Source organism: Pyrgilauda ruficollis, unplaced genomic scaffold (genome assembly GCF_017590135.1).
Source record: "Pyrgilauda ruficollis isolate IOZ18807 unplaced genomic scaffold, ASM1759013v1 scaffold57, whole genome shotgun sequence".
Classification (NCBI taxonomy): Eukaryota; Metazoa; Chordata; class Aves; order Passeriformes; family Passeridae; genus Pyrgilauda; species Pyrgilauda ruficollis.
The window spans coordinates 3557206-3576063 of NW_024527377.1; positions in this window are offsets into that span (position 1 = coordinate 3557206).

Genomic DNA, 18858 nt, shown 5'->3' on the forward strand with positions numbered 1-18858 from the left:
GGGGTGCAACTTCCCACTAAGCTCTGAACACAAACCTGAAGGGGCACCCAAAGGTTCAGGAATTTTTGCCCAGCTACATCTTTATCTTTCTTTTCCATCTTTATACAAGTGATCAAAAACAGAAGTAGGAAACAGTGGGGTACAGGACGGAGATCACTGTATCATTGTTTTTGTGTCAGGTAATGAGGAATTTGCCTGGGGCACCAATAGGCAAAGGCAAGGTGCAGTGAAAATCATGGAGCATGTGGCTGGAAAGAGGAGGGATTTATGTTTAGGCTCCCTCTGAGCTTAATACAGGTACTAGTTCTCACAGCATTTATGATCTGCCCTGAAAAGCAGCCATCAGCATTTTAAGAACAGCTATTTCAAACTGCATTTGCATGCTCAAGATGTCCAGATACATCTCTGATTACCTTGTTCTGGTCCTTGACACCCATAGGGACTGAATTGCCTGGTGAGGAGTTTCAGTACGTTCCTTTGTCCCAGAGAGTGAAAGGACCAAATCCCTCTCATTAGTAAACAGGGGCAGGAAAAATTAGTGGATGTGAATTGCAAAAGGGAACTGTGATAAATATCAGGAAAAATTAGGAGGAGCAGTTATGCAATGAACAGGCCCCAGAGGGTGGCTGATGGCCCTTTCCCTGGTGACACCACTGGGATAGACCCTGTCCTGTGAGTCACCACTCAGTGACCTGTGTGGGGCGTGAAGGACAAGGGGTGACCAAATGGCAGTCCCTTCCATCTCCAGCACTTCCATGGTTATGACTGGGTTATAAAACTCCTTTTAAATTGCCTTTTTGAACTGCTGTTTGAGTGGCTACAACATTTTCTGAGAACTAGTAGACTGTCTCTATATTCATATTAGAATGCACAGCACAAATTCTTATATTAACAATGAAATCCATTCTTTTAGTTTATATTATATATATTACTTTAGTTTATATTATATATTTATATATTACATATTTATATTGTATATATTTAAATACATATATTTAACATTTATTTTGCATATAAATATATATTACATATATATTTATATATGTAATATTATATATTTGCATATTACATATAATAATCTATTCTTTATTTAGAGATTTCTTACTTCAAAATGTGGAAATTGAGAGCCTAAAAGCAGCGATTGTACATTGCAGATCATCATCCCCCACAACTAGGCTTCTGCACTTCTGCTATTTTTATGTATTACTCCAAATAAAAAATATTTAAAACATGGACAAATTCTGAATATTCTCATCACCATCACTTTCATTTTAACAAAATGGGACAGTGTTATTCCCTACCAAGGCTCTCAAGAATATTTGGGCTGACAGCTTAGTCTGGATCTCTCTGATTTCTTCCCAGTCTGATAACCATGACTGCTGTTAACCAGGAGTCACTCCAGTGAAGATGAATTTCACCAACAGAAAATATAAAAAGGAAGTGCTGACCTTGCTGGCATATGAAGAAGGTGAGGCTGAGCTTCAGGACACCCTCTGCATTCATCTCAGCTCCACAGCGAGCTGGAAAACAACCAGCAATGCTTTTGAAGTGAAAACAGCAACACCTTTCTTCTGCTGAGAGGTTCAAAAGAGAAGAAAGAGAAGAGAAGAAAAAAATGTTTGTAATTTCGATGGTTCTCTCAGTGGAGGTGTCAACTAGCTGCTCACCTAGGATCTGTGTAGGGCTAAGGTGTTGGTATTTCAGTTTAAAAGTATGAAATAGTAATTAACAGCTTTTCATTTGAGAACAGGGAGAGTTAATTGTCATTTGTCACTGTCGAACAGTCGACTTTGAAATGATAAAAATTATGTGTGGTAGGAGGAGTTACACATAAATGTGAATCAACATCATACCTATGACTGAGGATTAAGTAACCATGATTTAATTCAGTGGTGGCTTTTCAGCCGAAAGTCGTGAGGAGCATGTGTCATGTAAAACCAACCCAGCTAATTAACTAGATCTTAAATACTTTAAAAAACATGAAGGCACATTTAGTAACAATTCATCTAAACCATTGTGTTTTAAAAAGCATTAAGTGGTTTCCTGAGATTTTGATGTAAATTCCTCATAACAGGAGCTGTAAATAAATTGATGGCAAGTGTCAGAGAGAAAAAAAAATTCTTGGAAAAGTCTGTAGATTTTTCAAGCAAGCCAACTTTCAGTGCTGGATTAGTTTTCTCACCATATTATGTGGTTCTTCAGGTCAAAAGTGAGAAATGCTGACATTAAAACAGATATCTGCACACCTGCCCTCCGCTGCCCATTTGTGGGGTCCAGGTCCATCTACTCATTATTTTTCATAAATTCAGGATTCTCTCAGCTTACATGGGGTTGGAGGGAGCAAAGCTAGCTACTTACAATAGTTGCAGAAAGCATGCCCATGTGAGAAGTCCAGAAGCTTAAAATCCAAAGATGAAAAAAGCATTGGAAGAAGAGAATTCTCTCCAGTGATGCCCCAAAACATGGCTTGGCTGAAAGTGTTTGAGCAAGGAACTGGCCAGAGAACCAAAAAGCTGCTGCAGCTCCTCCATATAGCCCAAACAGCTCCGTCACACCCCACACAGGCCACGGCATCACCACAGCATCACCTCTTTGTCCTCCACTGAAGGAAAGCCTCACTCTCCTTCCCCAGCTCCTGCAGAGCCCTCCTGTGTGCAGCCACCCCCCGTGTGCAATAATTCTGCTCTGCCCCAGCTGCTCTGGCTCACCCAGCACCAGGGAGCAGAGCAGGGTGAGGTGTAACTCCTGCGCTGCTCTGGGTAATTTTATTTCTAAGCATATGAGCCTGGCTTGCCATTTTGGTAAGAAAAATTTCGTTCCATTCTTCTCTCAATTTGTTTTCACAGCTTTAATGCTTCAAGGATTTACGCTGGCCCTTGAGAACAACACCTCTGAAGACAGAAAATGGTTTTGCTGCTGGCTGCCCTCTGGGTTGCCCTTTAAAGAGTTCTCTGGCAAGAAGCTTCTGATTTTGTGAACAAAACCCTGTTGTTTTGCAGAACACATATCTACACTCTCCCCAAAGCCAAGCTGAGTAACAATCCCATTTTCTCCACTGTCTCACCCCTAACACTGTTTCTGTCACCACTGCCCAGCAAGAAGCTGCTACAGCAGCAGCTGGAATGAGCTGGAGGGAGACAAGGTGCTGGCAAGGGGAGGTACTTCCAAACAGCTCCAGTTATCAGCAGCTCCAGGCTGAAAGAAAACAAATCCAAGTTTCTAAAAGCAGCCCATATAACAAGATGCATCTGGCTTTACCTCCCACATTCAAATCTATTTGTTTTATCTGTCCCTATCCCCAAATCCTAATCCGTCCCTATCCCCAAATCATAATCTGTCCCTATCACTTCCTTCTAGTTGAGATAGGCATCAAAGGACTACATACTGGGAACATAAACACCACCTCTTCCCCCTTTTCTCCCATTTTTGATTAAAATAAATAAATGGGGGGAGCCAGATTAAGCTAAAACAGTAATTTTTTTAGGACTGATGTATTAACACTGCAACTTCAGTGCTACTATTTATTTTAGAGCAGGATGAAAGTAAAGTACTTTAAGTCCAAACCCAGGTAACCAGGCATTCCCCAGCTTTAATAAATAAAAACTAATTATGGTAGATATGTGATGCTGTTGTTTAGCAACTCATACAATATTGAACACAACTCTCCTCACAGGTGGATTATTTTCTGTCCCAGAGTCACAGCTATTCTGATGATGTCTGCTCTTGCCTACACATTCTATATTTCTCCTTATGAGCTTGACACAAATCACAGCTACAGCTTCTTCAAGTTGTTTTTCTAACAGCTTGTGATCTTGTTCTTTTGGCAGCTTATTCAAAGAAAAATGGCATTAACTGCTTAAATAGAAGCAGTCATTTTCTTCCACTGACAATTAATGATTCATCTACATCTCTGTTTCCAGGGGTTTGGGGTTATTAGATCTGCCACAATCTAGCAGTTGTCAAAATCAGCTTTGAGCACATCAACATTGCTAGAAATATAGATATTGCACACAGGGGATTCCAAGATAACTTTTCTATCACCACCCATGTGCAAAAGCAGTTCAGTTTTTGTGCAGTTCCTCTGTACTGGAGATTAGGAAGCACCTAAAAAACTGCAGAGCATCTGTTTGTTTACTACACACACAGCATTGCTGCAGAACAGCGTGATAGAGACCACTGAGTAGAAGTCACAAGTTGATAATTAACAGAAACAGTGCTCTACAACCTGTGAAAGTGGGCAGGATGTTATCCTTAAGTGAGCCTGGAATGGAGGAAAAGTTGTGCAGTGAAATGGCAGCTCCCGCACGGTGTCACCTCGAGTGCACGTCCCACAGCACCTCCTCTGCTGCCGCTGCCCCTGGGGCTGCAGGGTGAATCTGTCCCTGACAGCTTCTGCCAGCTACACTGTGAAACAGCTCTCATAACCAAGCTATGAATTGCACTGTTTTACTGCCAGTAAAAATTCCATGTATTTTCTCTTTTTTTTTTTTTTTTTTTCTTTTTTTTGGTTTTAACCCATGTATTTTCTCTTTTTTTTTTTCTTCTTTTTTGTTTTAAATATAGTTTTCCTCTATTAAGCACAGGATTTTTGTGTTACAGTAAAATTAGAAATCCTCTTTGGGTTTCTCTTACTCAGATGAACTCTATCTAGTCCCAACAGCTCCAGTTACTAAATGGATTTAGAACTTCGTGTTTAGAGTATCCCATGAGATGCATGAAAGGATGGCATCCCTGTGGGGGTGTTTATGCTCTTGCACTGCAAAGTTGCCTTTGGCAAATGAAGTTCCTGTGGTATTGTCATTGGGCTCTGGGTACTTTGGTCTGAACATACCAGATGGGGTAAGTTGAGGACGATGTTTTGCTTCAAAACTGAATTTTCTGCTTTTAGCAAACCTAAAGTTTGCCTCATCATTTTATCTGGGCAAGTGGGAGGCAAGATGATGGTTTTGATTCTCCACTTTTAACTGTGCTTCTGTGAGTTGTGTGCTGAAACTGAGCTTGTACTTCTTAAATATTTCCTATTGTTTCTGCAATTTAAAGAGAAAAAATACTAACTCATGGTAACTTGGACAAAATTTGTGGAAGTTGGGGGAGTAAGTAAGAGCAATTTGCTAGAAAACTAAAGAGGAATAGATGTTTCTGTTTTCTGTATTTGAGTTACATCCTAAAATGAAGGGATTTACTCTTAATATTCTGCCCTAGCCAAAATGTCTCGTTTCAATTCAAGTCTGAAACCTTTTTTTTTCTTTTTTTTCTTTCTTTTTTTTTTTTTTTTTTTTTTTTTGTGTACATTTTGACAGCAAAGACAGTCAGTTTTCAACTCAGTTGACCAAAACTGGCTGGCAAACTTGAAACCCAAGCAGCTAAATCCCTTATTTGTACAGCTGCAGGCGCTGGGCTCTCCTCCACCCCCCTCGGATGATCGAGTTGCAGGACATCAACTCTGCAACCTCGGGTCCTGCAGCAGGACCTGGAATGGTCACAAGCCTCCTCTGTCCTTACAGCCTGCAGCAGGTCTGCCCACGTTTTGGAGGGAAGTATTGCTAAAGTCTTCTAACCATAGCAAAGCTTGAACTGCTGCTTGTGCAGCTACAGGCACAGCCTCGCTGCAGCCCAAGGGAGACTGGATGCAATCCATCAATCCAGGCTCAAAGCTTGGATATGTTGTTACAATACAGCTTGAGTACGTTTTAAATCAACTCAAACACAGATAGGTGTTGAATTAAATGGCCAACATTTAACATTAGTCTGCACATTTATGAATCCACCTATCATGAAAAATTGAAATTTACTTCTAAACAACCTAAATGAAGGCAGCTTTATCTTGGATGTGCTAAAAATATCATAAATTAATGAAAATTTTTCAAATAAACATTTTATTTTATATCACATATCTTCTGAGTTCATTTACCAAAAGCAGCAGTAAAAGAAGGCAGAAGAAACAGCTTCACAGTCTGTCCTGCATCTGCCACTGGAGTTGCAACAAGAATTTCCATGTTGGAAACCAACAGGAAGCATGTCACTTCACAAGAACCAGCATCCTTGGCACCAAGGACCGGAAATTTGCCACTTTAGGTTTGCAGAAAATTCTGTGGAAGGTCATTTGCTTCCTGAACTGTGTCATGCTAGGCAAATCCCAGACAGGAACCTTTCCCTTTTCCAAGAAATGGGGGATTATCATCTGCCTAATTACACATTACAGTTTAGAGAAAAAAAAATTCCAATTTCGTTGAGTCTCAGTCACATTGTTTACTGGCTGAGTGCGAGGAGCACAGATGTTAAAAAACCAGCTGCAGCACCTTCTCTACATATGAGATGTGAGAGGAGGGCTGCCAGGGGCTTAGCTAGCCCTCAGTCCAACTGGAGAGAGTCATCATCCTGTCTGGATTGGGGCAAAGCTTTCTTATGACATCGCTTCTGCTTCGAGGCTGCTGTGACACACCAAATCTGCTTCCCTGTCTGCATGGGAGGGTAACACCTAAATCAGCTTGGAAATCCAGGAGGCCCAAAAATGAGAAGCAGAAACAGGGATTTTAAAAAATTTTTTTAACAACCAATTCCCCCCCTGTTCCAGAGTTTACCTAACACTTCTGAAGTCCCGGGCAATGCACTTTTGTTAACTTGTATTTACCTAAGGCTTAAAGGCTCTCCCAGACCAAGGTGTGTGTAACCACCTCGTGATTCACCAGCAGCACAGCTTCCAGAAGCTGGTGTTGAAACATCCTTTGCAGCAGATCCCCAGAGTGTGCTGCAAGATTTGAGCAGGAGAGGTTCCCCATGGCTGCTTGCTATCTCCACCTCCCTTTCCTTATGGAAGGGCTCTCCAAAGCCCCATTATTTGTTAAGGTGTTGCTCGTGGTTGTCAGAAAGCTGTTGGCCCTGGACAGGAGCCCAGGCTCTCCCAGTGCTCAGCATCAGAGGAGTGTAACAAGATAGGAAATATTTGCTGTCTGAAGGATAATGGGAAGTCGAATAGCAGGGAAGGGTGGATGCTGGAGCAGCCTTGGAGCATAGGATCTCTTGGAAAACACTCGAGAAGGAAGCTGCCAGGAGCTGAGACAATGCCATAGTCCCCCTAAAGAGGGGGAGTCTGGAGCAACTAATCTACATGGTGGGAAGGGAGAAAAAACCTACAATGTGGAAGAAACAGGTATGAGAGACTGAGAAGGGTGAGCTCAAGGCAGAACCTGGCCAGACCAGCAGCCAGGCTGGTGCTGCCTCGGGAGAGCTCAGCACTCCTGTGCTTTTACTCAGGCAAAGAATTTTTCACTCCTGCCAAACAAATTCCACCTCCATCTTCTTCCAGGCAGTTGCAGTATTGAAAATGCTGCAGTCTGCTCTCACCAAGTGCCTGGAAAACAAACCCAAACCAATCCCCTCCTGTCTCGAGTCAGGATGCCACCGGTTAACATTTGCTGTGCGGTTTCTGTTCCTGAGCAGGAGAAAAAGTTCCTTGGAGGGGAAAAACTGCACAGTTTGAATTCTGCAGCGAATAAATTAACATCACTTCTCTGTCTCCTCCCCTTTCCTTTCTGAGGTTAGTACAAAATGCAGGCTGTAGCTGATGTTCAACAAATAAACCTGCATTCCAGAGCAGCTCCTCTTAACTGGAAGAGGAGCTTAACAGCTCCTCTTCTCAGGAAAGGGTTTGCTGTCACAAATAAAGCAAACCAGGAAAAAGTAATTTTCAAGTGATTCTCCTGTCCAGTTACTTCTTTGGTGAAAGACAGCAAAGAAACTCTTTAGCACCCCTCATGATGAATTTTCAGCTCTGTTTGTTTTGACTTTTTGTAGCTCAGCCAGAAAATAATATTAAAAAAAAACCCAGAAAAATAACCCACGTCTGAAAATTTCCACTAATGAATTCCAGACTTCTGGACTGCAAAACCATCTGCTTTCTCCCAAGTCATGTTGTCAACAACTAAGTACAGCTGTATGAAGGGTAACAAAATATTGCAGTTATTTGTGTTTCTACACCCCCAGATTTGCAGGGTTATTGAAGAACAGCAGAGAAACTCACCAGGTCCAATGCAAAGCTTTATCCTTAACTTTGCAAAAATCAGCAGCATTACCCTGATCACATTAAACAAACAGGTTACATAGGTGAACCATTTTCATTGTTTTACAAAATTCTTACAGTAAAGAGACAGTGGATGGCAAGGCACACTACCAGGGCTTTCACCACCCAGCCTGGGAGGCAGGAATTGGGATGCTGCACATTACTGCTGTTCAGTGGCTCAGTTTCTGCTGTTGTCCAGGCAGCCCAGCAGCTCCAAGGAGACAGTAACTGTGAGAGCTAGAAGGTCCACTGAGCTTACGGCGTCTCTCAAACCAAATAATTGCACTAACACTGCAAACAAGACAAATGGTTTTGTCCAGCTCTGCTGCCATCAGGGACACCCAAACCTGCTCATGGCTGTGTGCAGAGTAAGGGCAATAGCTGGGAGAGCTCCCTGAATGTGCTGCTGGCACCTGGAGCATCCCCTGCCAAAGCAGCAGCATCAGCCTCGGCCCCATGGCAGCAGCTGGTGGGAAGAACCTGATTCAGCATCAGCACCCAGCCCTGTCCTCTTTGGGAAGGCGCTGTACGATGTTCAGTGGCTCTGAGAGGTTCAGTGCCACCTTTCTGTGCCCTCCTGCAGACACCAGAAGATCCAGCTCCAGAGGCACAGGGCTCCTGCTCACACACTGGGCATCATCAGAGACTCTGGACAGCAAAGGCACCAACCCGAGCCTGCCCCTTCCTGTAGGAGAGCTTCCCACCACAAACCACAGCAGGAGCCTGCTGCTCCTCTTGATAGCTCAGGGGTTTATTTTTTGCCTTTGGAAAGTGGTGTCTAACAAAATTTTCTTCAGATAGATGCAGTTGAAGCAATTGCTTGTTAGTTTAAACACATTAAACAGCCCATTAAACACATCCTCATCAGCTGCAGAGGCAAATATTGTGACGTAAATAAAGTTTTAGCCAAGTCTAATTCTGATGTCTTTGAGAGCTCCATCCTTAATGCAAACTTCTTTCTTGAAAAGTCCTAGAAGCATTTATCATTTTAAAAGAAACACAAACTAATTGATCAATAGAATTAATACAGCAAAACCAATGCATTAATTAGAGGTCAAGGAGGGTTGATGCACTGGAAGGCTTCCTACATGCTGCTAGAATGTTTTTAACTTTCAGGTTTCCCCACTTCCTTTCTACAGCCTTTTTTAAAAATAAGGCACAGGGGAGGGAGAAGCTTTGAGATAGACATTTAGAAACTGAAACCAGATATTTAACATAGAGCCTGTCAAATATTTCAAGTCAGAAATACCCATCAATGCATAAATAGCTTGTGCTTCAATTGTTACAGCCTACATGAAGATATTTTTTCCAGATAGGCTGGGAAAAAGCACAACTCTGAATACAGCACATCTTTCCTCTTAGGGACACAGCTCCTATAAATTTCCAAGAACAGAAATAAATATTATTTTGGTTATTTTTCTGACTAGCAAAATACAAACCCCAATACTAAATCTACTCTGTTAATGGTGTAAACCACAGCTTATTCACTGCCCTGAACCTGGTGTCTGCTAGTACTTAACCAGCTTAAGGTTCTTTCTTATCCTTTAAATGGATGGATTTTAAACATTAAAAAAAAAAAAAAAAAAAAAAAAAAACCCAAAAAAAAAAAAATCCACAAAACCAAACAACAAAAGAAATAAGAAATATTTGTCTTTCATAGGCATAATCAGTCAGGTAAAATTGGTGATGACTACACAAATAAATAAAATATAGCTAAAGGTCACCCATGAATAAGAGAATTTCAGCCACACAACAGTGATTCACCTGATCTACAGCTGAGTTAATTCTCAGGTGGAGACTGCCTGCCTTTCAAGGAGAGATCCCAAATACACAGCTGCTTTGGGAACCTTAGTTTATTTTCCACAGAGATGGTTTGAGGAGTTAGGATGAGATCTGAGCTTTTGGAAGCATGAGCTGCATTTGTGGGCGTTGCATCCATCAGGTCCTTTGCGAGCTGGCCCAGAGCAGAGCTCTCCTGGCACAGGGGATGCGCCTGCTGCTCCACCTGGGTGTGGCTTTGCAGGTCCCGAGCCTGGCCCCAGGGGCACCCTCTGCATTATCCCTTGGTTAAAATAAGTGAGGATAAATAGATGAGACCTATTTATTCCTTTCTTATTCAGACTGGTGCATTCTTGGGTTTAACTGCTTCTTATCAGCTCTGGGCCAGGCTGTGTCCAAGCCTAACTGCTGGCCTCAGGGAATCCTTTCCCTCTGATAATTTGCATCCAGTACCTGTGTGTCTGCTTATGCTCATATCTGTCACTTTTCCTTAGATAAGCAACCAGCTGCCAGGAGAATTCCTAAGAAAGCAAGTCTTTGTTGCTGGAAGTTCCCGAGCCAGAAGGATAATGCTGGGGGCAGTAAATGCACTTTGGGGTTGGGGCAAAGGCTGTCTCTTACAGCTGCAATCTCAGGTCTGTGCCTGTGGCTCTTAATGGGCAGAGCTGTATGTAAAACAGATTATTCACAGCACCTACAAGTCAACATTTGCATTTGGTTTTAAAAGGGCAAAACATCTGCTGAGGAGAAAATAAATATTCTTATTATTTCTCATGGGATAAAGGATTTATCCAAGGTCCCAAAGAAAGCCAGAGGCAGTGTGTGATGCTGAGGATGGAAAATCTGTAGTCTCTGTCCCAATCACCAGAGTCCTTCTCTCACCTCACAGATCACATTTGAGAACAAAAAGTAATGAGGTATTTCATTTTTCCATACAAGAATTCTGTCAGATCATCTAGTCAGGTAGGACTTGCCCTTTACGAATTTTGCTTTTGAAGACTCTTACCTTGCAATTCTTGCTGGGCTGTTATTCTACACTTGAGAAAACACTTCCAAGAGGAGGCTGAATGTTTTTTTTGCAGCCAACAAAAGTACAATTCCAGTACCCATTTCTTCTTTACCTGTTCCTACTGAACTGTAATGTGCATTGCTAGTGAATCAGTGCCAAAATGCAGTAAAAGCTTTGGCCTCTTGGCAGCAGAAAGAACGAGGAAGTATCCCCTGGTAAGCTACATCCAGTTCTAGCTCCCTTTTTATTAAAGGACCACCTCTCACAAATTGCATTTACTGACAGAGGAGGTTTCAGTAATAGCTGACACAGTCTTTTAGATCCACTAATCTTTTAGTGGATCTGAGCACTGTTTACTGGGCAGAAAATTAAAAAGCATGGCTGCAAAATTAGCAGGAAATGTATCCTTTTCTGGTATGCAAAAATACAATTTCTTTCTATTAAATTTGGCTTAGATTTAACAAAACATTTTACACAGATGGAGATTTCTTTCAAAAGCAAGTTAACCATTCTAAGCTAACCAAGATTTAATGATTCTGGTAGAACAGCCAGATATAAATAAACTATCAACCAATATTAGTTACATTTTATCTTTTAGATTGATGTATTTTTTGCCAGTAGATTGTGTTTTATTTGGGCATAATTGTTAGAGTAATAACACTATAAGGAAAAGTTCAGACTCTGATTTTATGAAAATGTTTATTTCCAGTATTTGTGGTTCCTCTGCTTTCCATTTTCCATTCAGGAAAAGAAAGAAGCTGGGTTTTAGTCCTGCTCAAAATGAAACGAAACCAACAGACATTTTGCCAGGTCTTTTGTGGTAAAGCAGTATCCTCACTGTTTGCAACCAGCCTTTCTGCTTCCTTCCACAAAGTGAGGCATCAGAAGAACACTGCTGGGAGAGAGGGCATCAAAAGGGAGGTATCTTCAGGGGAAATAATTTCCTCCTCCAGACTGAATGTAGCTATCTAAAAAGCTTCCAAGAAAATGGCTTAGCACATGCATTCTATCCCCCAGCATCCCAGAGTTAGCAGCTGCGTGCAGAGTTTCAGCAGTCATCTCATAGAAATACAGCAGCAATTTTCACTGAGGCAAGAACTATCAATGGATGCAGAGCAGGAACCAAATTTTACAAGAGATCCCCACACTCCTCACAACTTCCCTTTGAAGCACAATCCCTCTAGCTCAGGTGTGGAGTTGCCAGTCAGCAAACTGTTCAGAACAGGCTCTGAGCAGCTGATTTCCTGACCTTCACAAAGAGCTGTGAAAGCACAATGTACCCCCTGAGGGACATGAAATACCTATTGAGTCTGCTTTCTGCTTAGGGGTGTCTCCAAGGTGAACCCTAGAAATAAGCTTGTGGTATTTTCCTTTAGCTCTAAAGCACCAGTTAGACCAGGGGAAGATGGCTCAAGGGTTAAATGGGCTTTAGCAGATCCTATTTAAATCTCATGCTCCAGCACTGATTTTTTTTTAAATAAATGTAGAAAAGTCACCAAAGTCCAGATCATTAAAAATACTTGAGTACCAGTTTCCTTGGTTTTACAATGCCTTGTGTTAAGGCAACCTGAGAATTTAAATCCTGAGCCTTTAAAAGCACCTCAGCAGCACTTTCAGCTGAGGTAGCCATATTTCAGTTACACATGGGAAGAGCACAGTTAAGGAGGAAAGGATGTTCTTTGGGAAATAAACCCCACTGAAACATCAAATCTACCATGAATAACTTGATGTGGGAGATGATCAGATGATAAAGCAGATGCCCAATATATCTCTCTGACCTGATACGTGTATGAGACAAGGAGGAGTTCCCTCTGCCAGAATAGCTGTGAACCCTCTCCCAGACGTGTCCATCTGGGACAGATCCATCCCCTACCAGCCAAACCCACCCCATGCCTCCTCAAGGGCCCAGTTCCTCTCCAGCTCTTCCTTCTCTGGGTGCTCTGTCTCTTTCCTTCTTGATGGAGGAGAAAAGATTCAACTTTCTGGTCCCCACCAGTGACCATTTCCCTGATATTTTCTGCAGGAGCCATATGAGTTCAGATAATGAGGATCCATCTGCACAAAATGGGCTTTATTCGACTCTAGCTAGGAGTTTCTTCAGCTCACATGCAAAGCTGGATTAATCTGTTCCTTGCAAAACCATCTAAATATTAAAGTTATGTCCTTAAACTGCTTTGAAGTCTTTTGGTGAAATCTAGTCTGGGAAACACTCCACATGACCATGCCAATAATGTCTCTAAACGTTCTCTCCAGTGAAGGGAGTGACATAAAACTTTTAATTCCTTCCTTACTACTCACTCTGCTGTCTGCCTGCGTGTAGAAATAGGCAAGTGAGGGGATCATGTGTGTGTCAGAGACACATCTCCTGGGCTGATGTGACACATGCCCTGGGCTGATGTGACACATCTCCTGGGCTGATGTGACACATGCCCTGGGCTGATGCGGGAAGGGGCTGTCCCAAGGCAGAAATGACCCGTTCACGCTGCAGCGTCAGAGAACCACATTCCAGAACCTCCTGAGAGAAACAGAAGCTCAAGAGTGGCGTCAGCTGAGCAAGAGGCAGGGAAAATACAACCTAGAGAAAGTCCAAATCATCTTCTAGCGAACCAATTCAAATTAAAACTGACAGATTTGGATTTTGGAATTATACAATGAGTAGAAAGTAGATCAGATACACTCATGCAGCTACCAAAGAGTTGTAAAAGACCCACAGAGATGTTCAGTCTCCTGTGTGTGTTTGCTGAAAAATTACCTGTAGTTGTGTTGCTGAACTGTCTGTAGAATCCAGCTGGGTACACAGGAAGGATGAACTGTCTGGCGGCATCTTCCTGACTTCTACTGGCCATGACTTGATTGCTTTTGTGCTATCTACAGCCATAATTCAGGGAACCTGGCTCACCTTTTACAGGGTTATAGACCTGTCTAAACAAACAAACTCCAAGTGTAGCTGGGCTAAAATAACAGCAGAGGTTAAAGACAGGGCCTCCAAGGAAAATAGCTGAATAGCACAATTTGGCAAAGAGCTAAAGCTGAACATTGTGTTTTGTTCCCAGTGCTCCTAATGAAGACTTATGTAGAAAACTTAGAATTGTTTGTATCACCTCAGTAGGAAACTGGGTAGTTTTAGGATTCTGCAGCAGAAATGAATCCTGGAGGATAGCTAGAGAGGTGATTTCAAGCATCACCATTTTTAAATGCTGACTTGGAATCACTGTGATGAAAACGCCTCTGTGTTTCATTGTGACTCCACCTCTGAGAACATCACTGCCTGTGCAGAAAAAGGTGTTTAAGATAACAACAAGGACAGTGCTTTAAAAAAGATAGCAGACAATAGCACAAGGTTTGAAAAGCTCCTCAGAGAGACACTGGTTTACAGCAGGGTGAGCCATACCTGACACTAATTGTAGCAGATCGTGACTTCTGCAGTGACATTACACACAGAGCTACATTTTGGGGGTGGGAGAGCTTGGATTGTGACAGCTCAGTAGCTTTCATTTGCACTGCAAAGTCTATCAGATTTGGGGGTTTAATTTGACACTGCAGATTACAAGCAGTTTTGACCCTCATAAAAAGAAATTTTTCCTTGATCTTTACATTCAACTGAGCCAGTCTTACACTTCCCCAGCAGAGCAGACTGATGAAAACAGGCTGCTGTTGGAGGTTCTGCTTTCTGTACAAATCCAGACTTGCACATCAGCTAAACCATATTTGCTGCAGGGGGAGAAATGTTGATTATTTTTTTCTTTCCCATTCCATTATTTCTTTTCTCTGGGGCATCCATCTTAACATCTCATCCTCTGAACAACATCAGGGCATGCATGACACCACCAGTGAGGCAGGGGACATCATCAGCAGCCAGAACTTTACCTCTGAGCAAAGTTACTCAGTGTCCATCTGAACATTTACACTGGATGTTTTCTTTTTCAACTTCCACCAAAGGGTGTTTGTTTTTATCCACTCCTTTTATTTCCTCAGTAGCAGCAGAGATGTTTTGAATAAGGCAAGGGGAATACTTCTGATTGTTTGGATTCTGTTCAACATAGACAGATTTATGTGTTTACCCTGGAAATGACTTATTGGATCATACTTTGAGCAGAGCCAGGGAGCCCCCTTGCCTCCACCTCCCCCAGCCAGTCCCCAGGGCTCTGCCATAATGTGGTTTTCATTATAAGCAGGAGCATTTTCTTCCTTACTACAGTATTTTTCATTATGCAGGGAGGAGAATAACTAGGAAACTCAACCTCTGAAGGAAAAAAATTGATTAAAATTACTGGGAGGGGGGCAATAAAGGTCTTTATACTCCTATGTGTGCAGTGATGTTAAAGATGTGATGATGGAATGTGTTGGAAGCCTTATCCTGTGTCTATAGTGCAGCAATGTGATAAACTAAGGATTGGTTTAGAACACACCTCAAGACTCAGTTTGGATCTTTGGTGTGCCCAGGTTATTGCTGAAGTTCAGGTGAATTGGTTTGATTGGGTTTCTTCCAGTGGTGATCTTACCAAGGGAACATTTCTGCCTGCCAGCCCACCACCCTGGGGCTGCCCCTTGCAGCTGAGTGAAATTGATAAATGAAACTGATTGTTTCTAGAAAGATGAAAGTGCTGATGAAATTCCTCTTCAGTTTCACCTTTATTTGGGCTTTATTTTTCCCATGCCTTCATTATATAAAGGTTAATCAAAACCAAGATACCTCTCTTGTTTCTGTCATGTCCCTACAATGAGCTCTGCAGGAATACTAGAGCATAAACTTTTTTGCCTGGAGGAGGAGAGGACAGAGATCCCTTGGGTGAAGAATTAATTGCCACTTTTTGGTGACAAAAGTATTCATCCCAGTAACTTGCTGAGTGACTGAGCTTTTGCAAACCTTTTTTGCCAGTTTCATTCACGTCACATTTGCTCTGCTGTGAGGGATTAGGGCCCAACTGCCTGCTCAAAAAACCACTTTTGTAGTTTATTACCTGCAAGAAGAGCTGGAACACCAGCAGAGAGATCAGTCTTGTGCATGTGAACCCCAATCAGCCCAGCTCCCAATTCCTGCACAACAGCAGCCCATCCACAGGAGACCACTTGCTGCAGACCCCGGGGAGTGTGGGCTGCTGTGAACATTTCAGCACAGTTTTTTGTCCCATGGAAGTGTCCTAATAAATCCCCAAAATAGTATCAGAGCTTGGAGGGATTCCTACCTCTGCAGCCCCTCGATATGTATCAGTTTCAGAGGCTGTTATGTATTGAATTACCAGAGTTAGCATCGTGGTAGAAGAGAAATTCCACCGGATGACAGAAAGATCTCCTGTTACCCTCCTAAGGGGGGAAGAAGTGAAGGTCTGTAGGGCAGAACTGCTCTTTGACATGTCAGGTTCCAGCCACAAGGGGTTATCTCAAACATCTGCTGTTGATTTGCCTGACTCTGGAGGCAGACACACTTCACACAGCAACTTTGCCTCTGCATTTGGGGTGCTTTTCTTCAGCTTTCTCTTTTTCTTTTTCATCTCTTACTCCATCAGTGTGGGTTAATGTGGAGGAAGTTTTACTGAGTGATTTCCTGGTTTGTACGATATTTTTACTTTAATGAGGACGGGAGAGGATGAAGCTGAGCAGTGAACAAGTCTATCTGAAATTCTGAGGTTTCTGTGTGAATTCCTGGTGTGGGGTTCATGCACCCCTCCCGCAGCAGCCAGGCATGACAAGCCTTTGAAGCATGAGACGTGACACAGTCACCTCTCCACAAAACGAGACATTTCCAAATTAATATATTTTCTCTTCTGATACTTCCTTTTCAGCTGTGGCCTTGCATGAGATAACCCAGTTCTACTGGTTTGTAAAGAAAACACAAAGGCTAGCAGATATAATGACTGAGGATATTGAGCAAGGAACCATTTACCCAATTGTAACCACTTGAGCCATTCTCCAGATGTACCTAGAGCATCCCTACCATATCACATGGAATTTTCTGTGGCAGAGAAGACCAGCTGCCAGGCCTGGGACAGAAACAGAGCTGCTGAAACTCTTCTAGACACATTTTATTAGACATTTTCAGTGTAATAGCAAAGCTTGGAGCAGTGTGACATTTCTTGCTTTGGGTGGGACGAATGATATTTCATTAATCATTGCTTGTTTTGGAGTTACATCACTGTCCATGAAATTGAAAAACAGAGTATGTTGTGTAGTTTCAATAGGTTTGACCGTCAAATTACGCAAGTCATCTGCAGTAGGGAAGTGAACAGGTCACTCTCATGGTTACAACGCCCAGTGTGCCTTTTTTTTTCCTTCCTAATGTCTTTTTCATCTGAAAGTAGCTGTGCCTAAGTCACACTGAAAATGACACAACTGAAAAATTTTGTCAGTGACTTCAGCTCTACCAATGATAATGTTGAAGATGCAGACTGTCCCAGCAAAAAAACCTTCTATTTTTCATGTGTTAAAAGCCAGGCACAGAGCTGCTAGAGTGAGGCCTGGTTAAAATTTGCCAGTAATATTTTAAATAACTCACACTAGGGAGTTTTGTAACTTGTCATATTTATGCATGGGAAATGCACAACCAAATTGTCATTCCCCTTCAGCATTCCGAGGCAGGACTGGCCATTTCCAGCTGTGACCTTTGCCCACGCTTGTACATTGCTCAAGGACAGTAAAATTAATACCACAGGGATGGATGAATTCTTTGTGGGATCCAAGCTATGCTCTGCTGGGTACCCGGATCCAGCTGCCCTTTGCAGCAGGGGGTCCTTGTAGATGTGGGCTCTTCTGGACTGAGCATTTCTGTGTGCACAGCACAAGTCAGGATCCTGCAGCAGATGCTGGAATTTTTGTGCCAGCTATAGTCCTGGAGAGGCACTGGAGATTTGGCCAGTTCTTGTTGCTGTTGAAGGTAATGGATTTTGACATAATTCTCAATGGGCAGCACAATCAGTCTTCCAGGGGGGATTCTCCCACACCTGTGATTAAATGTGTGTACAAGCTCCTGAGTCAGTATTTCATCAGTCATTCCTTTAATTGAGTTTGTACTTTTCAGACATACAAAATAAACATTTATTTCCTTTGTTAAATGGAGAGCAATAAACTGGGGTTGTACATATTTATTATCAGGAAATAGTATAATACCCAGGAATCAGAAGTGTGTAGGTTGGTGTGCTGTACAGCTAACCCCAGGATGAAAACTTCCCATTACTGGTATCAGAAAAAGACTTTGCTCACCACTGTTCATTCACATACATGTTTATGTTTGTACATGAAGCAAGATGTGGCCAACCCATAAAAATGTAGAGAATGATAAAGCAAGAGAAACAATATATAAAATTATAATCTTCTCCATCTACAATATTCAACTACATCTGTGTTGGATCAGAGTTTGGCTGCTGAGGATGAGCTTTCAAAATATGTTGTTCCCATTTTTGTTTCTTTAGGGAATTGGGGAGCTTTTCCTCTGAATTTTCATAAGCTCATCTTTTCATATGGCAAAGAGCTCACCAGTTACAGAGTCACAGTGTGGTAGACAGGCAGAAGAAAATGCTAAATGGAATTTTATTCTTTACATTTTTTAAACTTCACGAAGTCTTGGGCATAAAGCTCCTCAGCACATAATCATTACATGGCTGCCAGGCAGACACACTCTGATTTCTGAAGTGGAAGAAACCAAGATGTTGGAGCCTGATATGCTACTGCAGAAGCTAAAATAATAATTATTGAATAGTTTTCACCCTGAAATTCCAATATCCAAATATAGTCTGAGACCCTACTGCCACACCGGGAATGGAGCTGGGAAGTCCCTGTAGTAGTTTGTAACAGAAATATCTATTGAGAGACAAGGTTTGAAGTAACTAAAGAAAATACAAAAGCCAAGAGTGCAAGTAGCTGGCTACATTTTAAGACCCAAGACTCAGAATACACCATCTGTTATATGTTGAATTTTAATGAATTTCTGTACAGTTCTGCTCTTATCCCTCTTTGAAGATCTATCATTTACCATTTATCATTTTTGACTCATTTCAATGAGTCAAAAAGCTCATTC